The sequence below is a fragment of the Anas platyrhynchos genome, chromosome 32 (genome assembly GCF_047663525.1).
Source record: "Anas platyrhynchos isolate ZD024472 breed Pekin duck chromosome 32, IASCAAS_PekinDuck_T2T, whole genome shotgun sequence".
In the NCBI taxonomy this organism is placed as follows: domain Eukaryota; kingdom Metazoa; phylum Chordata; class Aves; order Anseriformes; family Anatidae; genus Anas; species Anas platyrhynchos.
In genome coordinates, this window is record NC_092619.1 from 2,335,518 (window position 1) to 2,343,938 (window position 8,421).

At 61.6% G+C, this 8,421-nt stretch overlaps 1 pseudogene; it reads left to right on the forward strand.

Moving 5' to 3' along the window:
- Positions 1-379: 379 nt before the first annotated feature.
- Positions 380-7,508, forward strand: LOC140000451 (antigen WC1.1-like; annotated as a pseudogene).
- The last annotated feature ends 913 nt before the right edge of the window (positions 7,509-8,421 follow it).

The window sequence follows — 8,421 nt, forward strand, 5'->3', positions numbered from 1 at the left end:
TGCTCTTCTTGGGGGCCCTGGTCAAGCACAGGGGCCAGTCTGACAGCAGGGATTAGGAAGGAATGTGGGCTGTTGGTATCCTTGCCGTCAACCTAGACAGTGGGTTTGGGAGGTGCCTGTGGCAGACAATGGGCAATGGAAGCTGCTCAGGGGCATGGGTCTGTTTGGGGCACACTGGGAAGGGGAGGAGTGGGAGCCCCGTACAGGGCTGGGGGCTGTGTGGGGGTGGGCATGAGTGGGGGCAGTGGTCCACTGGGGTGGGAAGAGGTGGTGAGGGCTGTGGGGCAGCAAATTGCCCAGGAGGGCTAGAGCTGGGTACCCGCAGCCCAGTGTAGCCCATGGGGAGAGGAGGAACCCCCCGCTGCCCCTGAGACAGCCTATGGGGACAGGGATCCCACCCTGGGAACTGGGAGTCTGCCTGGGGAGGGGGTCCTCACGGACACGCAATGTGGGGCTCAAAACTCTCCTGACCCTTCCTGTGTTGGTGTTTGAAGGGGCCGCGGAGGTGAGGCTGGCGGATGGCGGCAGTCGCTGTGCTGGGAGAGTGGAGGTGAAACACCGGGGTCAGTGGGGGACTGTGTGCAGTGACCGCTGGGACAAGTCCGATGCTGCAGTGGTTTGTAGGCAGCTGGGCTGTGGGGTTGCTCTCGAAGTTCCTCGATATGCACACTTTGGACCAGGATCTGGTTCCATTTGGATGGATAATGTTCAGTGTAATGGCATGGAGTCTGCCCTGTCTGACTGCACACACAACGGATGGGGTCAAACAAACTGCCCTCACAGATGGGATGCTGGAGTGACATGCTCAGGTAAGGACTGAACTTGTTCCCTACCTCTGGGACGAGCACACTTCTAAAGGACCTGGCTGTGACCTCAGGAAGAAACAAGTGCACACCAGAACATGGCTCTGTGTGTCAAGTTGCACTCTGAGCTGGGTCTGTCACTGCTGGTGTCCCTTGTCCCTGGGGAAAGCCCAGCACACTGAACCTGACCCTGAAGCTGGAGCAGCCAAGCCTGGGGAGGTGCCTGGCGCTGGGAGAGGAAAGCCTCCACCCTCCAGCTCTGCCAGCCACCAGCAGCCTCAGGGAAGGGCAATGGCCCAGGACTTATGGGTTGTACCCCCAGTAGTCCAAGAGAACAAGTGGCTGGGGGCTGGGAGAGAGGGCAGATCATGGGTACTGGGCTGGATTCTGAGGAGCAGCAGGGGGGCCCTGACCTCTTTGTGCCATCAGCACCCACTGAGAGCTGCTGGGCTGGCCGTGGGGCTCTGCATGTGGCCACCTCAGGGATAAGGTGGGAGGTGGGCATGGAAGTGCCAGAGGGCTCTGGGAACTCACAGCTCTCCTTGGTTGCTCCAGGATTTGTGCGGCTGGTCGGAGGGGACAGCCCCTGCTCAGGAAGTGTGGAGGTCTACGACAGGGACCAGTGGAAAGCTGTCTGTCACTCCCACTTTGGTGCCAAAGCTGCCGAGGTGCTGTGCAGGGAGCTGCAGTGTGGCACAGCCCTGTCTGTCCATGGGGCAGCTCAGCTGGGAGAAGGGGCCAGTCCTGTCTGGGACAGAGAGCTGCAGTGTGTGGGGAATGAATCCACAATCTTCTTCTGCTCCTGGGGGGCCTCCAAGGACAAGGCCTGCACCCACAGCAATGGCACTCATGTCACCTGCACGTGTAAGGACTAGGGGAGGGATGATGTCCACGGGGGCTGTGGTGGGGGCATGAGAGCAGGGTGGGCACTGGGCTGTGCTGGGTGGGGGACAGGTGGGGTGAGGTGGTGGTCTGCAGCCCTAAAATTAGAGTGCTGCAGGAGGAGAAAGGCACTCTGTCCCTTTGGCCTCTCCTGCAGCTCCTGTGGGAACAAGAGCACAAATGTGGCCTCTCTCACCCTCCTTTGTCCCCAGAGTACACAGGGTTCAGGCTGGTGAACGGCAGCACAGCGTGTGAGGGCAGGGTGGAGGTCGAGGTGCTGGGGACGTGGGGGACCCTCTGTGCCTCCTGCTGGGACCTCTCGGATGCCCACGTTCTCTGTCGGCACCTCGGCTGTGGCTTTGCTGAGTCCATTCCTGGAGGAGGGCATTTTGGGAGAGGAACCGGCCCCGTCTGGAGAGACCTGTTCCACTGTGACGGGACTGAAGCCCACCTGGGGCAGTGCCTGGTGACTGCCCTGGGGGCCTCGCCGTGCTCCCAGGAGAACTCTGCTGCTGTCATTTGCTCAGGTGAGTGCTGGGCAGTGTTGCAAAGTCCATTTGCCCCTGGTGTGTGACACGGCCACCCACAGCTGGGGACCCAACGGCAGCACCAGGCTGAATTTCTGCTCTCACCAGGCCCGGTTCGCAACATGTCTGTACGGTTGGTGGGCGGAGGGAGCCGGTGCGACGGGCGCGTGGAGGTCTTCCAGCACGGGACGTGGGGCAGAGTCCTGGATGAGCAGTGGGACATGCAGGAGGCCAGCGTGGTGTGCCGGCAGCTGCAGTGCGGAGAGGCAGAGGCAGCCTACACCCCCGTGAGGGCCGAGCGAGGACGAGGCCCTGTGGGGCTGCGTGGGGTGCGGTGTGCAGGGCACGAGGCTGACCTGAGCCTCTGCAACACCTCCCTGCCTGAGAGCACACCGGCAGCAGGGATCATGGAGGATGTGGGGGTCGTGTGCCGGGGTGAGTGGTGCTGCACGTCCCCCAGGTGTGGGTCTGGGAGGGCAGCCAGCCCCTGACAGCCGGGGTTCTCCCTGCTGCAGGGAGCCGGCGGGTCCGGCTGGTGGATGGGGCCGGGCGCTGTGCTGGGAGAGTGGAGATCTACTACCAGGGGCGCTGGGGCACCGTCTGTGACGACGCCTGGGACCTGGCCGACGCCGCCGTCGTTTGCCGCCAGCTGGGCTGTGGAGGGGCCCTGGAGGCAGCCGGCTCTGCTCGGTTTGGGGAGGGCTCCGGGCAGATCTGGCTGGATGGCGTCAACTGCTCCGGGGCCGAAGCTGCTCTCTGGGACTGCCCTGCTGAGGCCTGGGGGCAGCACGACTGCGGGCACAAGGAGGACGCGGGAGTCGTCTGTTCAGGTCTGTGCTGGGCATGGGGCTGGGAGCTGGGGACAGTGAGTCTGGGGTGAGGGCAGAGCCAGGTAGGGCTAAGGCCATCAGTGACTGACATCTAAGGATGTCCCTGGGGCCTTTCCTCCTTCCAGAGTTCACGGCCCTGAGGCTGGAGAACAGCGACGGCTGCTCCGGGCGCCTGCAGGTTTTCTACAACGGGACGTGGGGCAGCGTTTGCTCCAACTCCATGACCACCAAGACGGTGTCACTGGTGTGCAAGGAGCTGGGCTGCGGGAATGAAGGGGACCGGGAAATATTCTTTAATTATGCCAAGCTCTCTGGCACTGCATGGCTGGATTACGTGGAGTGTGGGAAGAGCAACAGCTCCTTCTGGCAGTGTCCCTCTGCTCCCTGGAATCCGCAGTCGTGTGATGACAGCCGAGAAGAGACCCACATCACCTGCAATGGTAAATCTGAGCCATCAAGGCACCAGGTTCTGTTCCCCACTGGGTGTGGTTAAATGCAGAGAAGGAACCCAGAGGGGCTTTGACTTCCTGCATTAGACCCTGTTTCTACTGGTACACAAAGGTGACTTCAGCTCTCAGAGCCACCCATGTCCACCAGCAGCAGTCAACAGCCGGGCTGCTAGCAGCTCCCTGGGGGATGCAGAGGCAACTCCAGGCAAGGTCTCAGAGGAGACCATGCAGGGCTTTCAGGAGTCCCCGCTCCAGGGACAGCCTCCTGCTGCTCTGTGAACCAGGGACCTTGTGGGGCCGAGCACTTGGGTCCCCCCTGCAGTACCGTGTGTGTCCCCTGAGTGAACAGGGTTCTGCTGCTGCCCTGACCCAGGCAGCATGGGGACGTGTGAGCAGAGGTCAGCTCTGCTCTCTTCTGCACGACCCCCAGAACAACCCTTTTCAGCCCAACTTCTCTTTCCTTTGGGACATGGACAGAAAGGCCACAGGTGGCTGCATGCCCCAACTCCACCAGCTGCACAGGTAGGGAGCTGCCCCTGCGCGTGCCCCCGTCACCTGGCAGGGCTGTCGCAGCTGTCCCAGTGCCATGGGACATCGCTGCCTCCCCAGACAGGGAGAAGATCCGTGCCGTGGGAGGCAAGGACGGCTGCTCGGGCAGAGTGGAGATCTGGCACCGTGGCACCTGGGGGACGCTGTGTGACAATGCCTGGGACATGCGGGACGCCGAGGTGGCGTGCAGGCAGCTGGGCTGTGGCCCCGCCGTCTATGCCCTGGGCCAGGCTGCTGCTGGAGAGGGGACGGGCCCCATGTGGCTGATGGAGTGCAGGGGGACGGAGCTGTCTCTGCAGGACTGCTGGGCCCAGCCAGGGGACAGCAGTGCCTGCCAGCATAAGGCAGATGCGGCTGTGCATTGCTCAGGTGAGCAGTGGGGCTGGGAGACATGGCTGGTGGCTTGGCAAGGAGCTGAATTGAGTGTATGCCCTGCTGGATCCTGGCATGGCCCTGGTGCAGGCCTGAGCAAGGTTGTCCCTGCAGAGTGGGGGGCTGGTGGTGGGTGGGGAGCAGCCTCTGTGGGGCTGGATGTGCCAGCACATCCCCTGGGCTGCCTGCACTGTCCTGTGAGCAGCCCAGAGCAGTGGTGCTGGGCCCTGTCCCTTCCACCCTGCCCAGCCCCAAAGGAGGGACAATTCAGGTGGTACATGCTGGGGTCATTTGCCAGGGAGGCTGCCTGGTGCCACAGCCCCAGCCTCTCAGCCCAGCTCTCCTTCTGCTCCCCTGCAGCTGCACCCAGGACAGCAACATCCCCCCCACAAACAGGTAAGCTGTCCTTCCCCAGGGCTGGGTCTGTCCATGTCCACGCTGTGACCCACAGCCAGGAGAAAGGGCTCCTTGCTGGGCTGTGAGACTCCCAGGAAATCAAGGGAGCTGGGAGAAGTCTGTGATGGACCCAGCAGGGTGGGAGCTGCCCCATCACCCAGCTCTGTCCCCCCCAGCCCCTGCTGCTTTTTGTGGTCAGCGCTACCTTGTCCCACCCCCAACCTCTCCCTTGCTGCCCCTGCCATGTTCCTGCCCTTGCAGATCCCCCACGGGGCCGTCCGACCACCACCAGAGAGGGACTCTCAGTGTCTGTCGTCATCTGCATCATCCTGGGGGCCCTCCTCTGCCTGCTCCTGGCCCTCCTGGCTGGGCAGGTGCGAAGTGCCAGGGCTCGGCGCAGAGGTGGGTCTTTCCCCAGTGGTCCTGGGGGGGAGATGCCTCCAGGCAGGGCTGGGGGTGCTGGGGGTGTTGGTGTCCTGGGGCACAGAAACAGAGCCATGTGCTGCCTCCTGCCCCATGTTCTGCCCCACTGACTGACAGACCATGGGGCACCAACATCAAGGGGTGGAGAGAGCCCAGAGCCTGAGGCATCAGTTCTGGGATGAGAAGAGAAATGTGAGATCTGGGCTGGGTGAGACGGGGAGGATGCACTGCTGGCAGTGCTCTGGGCAGCACTGGCAGGAGGAACATGGGGCAGTGGAGTCCATCACTGTGGTGTCAGCCACCTCCCAGCAGGGCACAGGCTGTGCTATTGCTGTGTGGGGCAGAGATCGAGCAGCAAAAGTGGGTAGGAGAAATGAGGGAACTGGTGCAGGGTCTGCACTGGGACATGACCCAGGGACCAAAGGGGCACAAGGGCTGTCTCCAAATGCAAGACTGACTCTGCCCCAGACCATCTCCATGGGGATGCTGCCCTCCCTGGGGATGTGGCTGCAGTGCCAACACAACACAGTGGGGCTGTGCTGTGGGGACAGCCCTGTGCTGGCCTAGGGAACGGGGCTGCGGGAGCCCAGTGGGGTCCTGTCCCTCTCTGCCCATTCCCAGACCAGCCCTGCCTCTGTCCCCAGGCTCTGGGAGAGCTGGGGAGCCCTTCCCTGAGGCCGTGTACGAGGAGATCGCTTACAGCCTGGCGTGGGAGATGCAGGCGAGGTTCAGTCTCTCAGGTGGGTGCAGGTAACCTGTGGGGGCACATCTGCTGTGTCCATCCTCCCTGTCCCAGATCAGGGCTGTGCCCTGCAGCTCCTGCCCATGGTCCCTGAAACGGTTGGACCATGGGGTCTGTGGGAGAGCATCCAGGTGTTGGCCCCCACGGAGGAGCTTCCTCCCCACCAGCTCTGCCCATTCCAGAGGGGACAGCCCCTCTCTGCTTCTCCCTGCACCTTATTGAGTGCCAAGGGTTAAGCAAAGGGCTGTCCCAGGGCAACTCTGGGAACCTCTCTGGGAAGTGCCTTGTCCCAAGGGAACTGGTCTCCTCCCCATGCACCCCCAGCTCTGTGGGTGCCCATCCCCAGCAGTGCTGACCACCAGTCAGGGCAGCAGGGCTCATCCCACAGCACCCACTGCAGCTCTCTGCAGCCTCCTTTTCAGAGGGGTCCCTGACCCAGCTGCAGCCCTACCCCAGGCACATGAGGAGGAGGATGATCTGGGGCCACACCCAGGGATAAGAGGTGTGTGTGGGGGGGGACGGGCTCCATGTCTCCTCCCTGCAGACAGACCACATGGACAGCAGTGCCACCGAGTGTTATCATCACAGCTGGAAGCATGAAGGCTCTGCTGTGACCCTGACACCATCAGCACGTCAGCCCTGTGTCCCCACACACCCTCCCATCCTCTGCTCTGCAGGACATCTCTTCTCCTTGCCACCACCTTCCCTCTCCTTTCAGATGTCCCTGTCCTGCCCGGAGGTTACCCAGCAGATGGCTATGATGATGCTGGGGAGGTTTCTGACCCTGGGGAGGATCCTGTCCCTGGGCAGAGGGACTGGGAAGTGCCCAGGACACCAGAGGAAGGAGATGGGCACAGGGATGCAGCCACAGGTGAGAGGGCAATGCAGCACTGCCACTTCCTAGGTGCTAACCCCAGGCCTAGGAGAATCCATGCCATATTGAAAGCCTGACCAGCTCCACATGGAGAACCTGTCCTGGGGTATTTTGTGGGGGCTGGGAGAATGGGCCGAGTGTCTCAGGCTGGTGAGAATGAGGAAGGTGATATACAGCCCAAAGGGGCACCCCACAGGCCCAACCACAGCAGCCTGCCTTGATGCTTACAGGGGGAAGCCTGCACTCCCGGAGAAGTGCTGTGGTCCATGGAGCTGATGGAGACACCTCGTCACCTTTCCTGGGGACCACAGGCTATGACGATGTTGAAGAGGTGTCTCTGGCATATCCCCATGAGGACACCCAGGATGTGATACCAGAGTCCCATGCACAAGAGTTCCAGAGCCCCAGGCCAGCAGAGCCCAGCCCTGCTGAGCAGCTGGGTGCAGCTGGGAGGGAGGAGAGCTCAGTGCCACTGGGAGAGCCGTGAGTGCCAGGGAATGGTCTCCCTTTTCCAGCAGTCAGCAGACGCACATGGGTATTTCCCCTCTTGGTATTCCCCTGTTTTTATGCTGTGTGTTGGTATTTCCTCATATTAAAACCCTCTGGGGTCTTTGCCCCAGGTCCAGTGCTTCCCTGCCCAGGTGTCATGGTGTCTCCCTGAGGCTGATGGAGGGGAGAAGAGCTCAAAAATCCAGCAGTTGGGAAGGGGCACATCTTAGAGCCAGCAGGATCGTGGTCTTGCTGTGGTGTTGACAGAGCCCCTGGTCCCTGGACACTAATCCTACTGACAGAAACATTTCTGTCCTGCCAGCCACAGGCAGTTTCCAGACAAAGTGGATCTTTGGGAAGTTCCATGAGACACTCACTGGCATTTCCCACCCTCTGCTGCCTTGGGCCCCCATGGAGGCCAAGGATGCCTGCCCAGCACCCATGGGCAGAGATACCTCAGCTGCAAGACTTGAACAGGGAGATGTCTTGGACCCTTGGGCAGGACTTGGCACCAGCTCCTGCTAGTGGGTCCCCACAGCCCTCAAGCTCTTCCCCAACAGGCTCCTCTGCTGCAGGCTGGGAAGTGCTTTTGGTAGTGGGATGGTGGGCTGGAACACCTATTGGAGCATCTATTTAATCCCTTTGGGTCATCTCTCCTGGCTGTGTATAGTCTCCTTTGGGTGAAGAACTGTCTGGAGGGCCATGGAAGCCCAGCGGGTTGTGGTTAATGGAGTTAAGTCCAGTTGGCGTCCCGTTACAAGTGGCATCACCCAGGGGTTGGTACTGGGGCCTATCTTGTTTAATACCTTTATTAATGACCTAGATGAGGGGATTGAGTGTACCCTCAGTATGTTTGCAGACGATGGCCTGAGCAGCCATTCCTGCAGCCTCTGCCCATGCTGCCCACAGCCCCCCAGCTGGTGGTGCTGCTCTGTAGAGCAAGGGGGCTGTGGTGCACAGGGCCATGGGGGCACTCTGTAGGGCCGTGTTTGTCAGGCTGGGGAGGCAGAGCCAGCTGGTGGGGGGCACTGCCACTGACTGCCTCCCACACAAGTGGTTCCTTGGCCATGGATAGCCGGCACAGA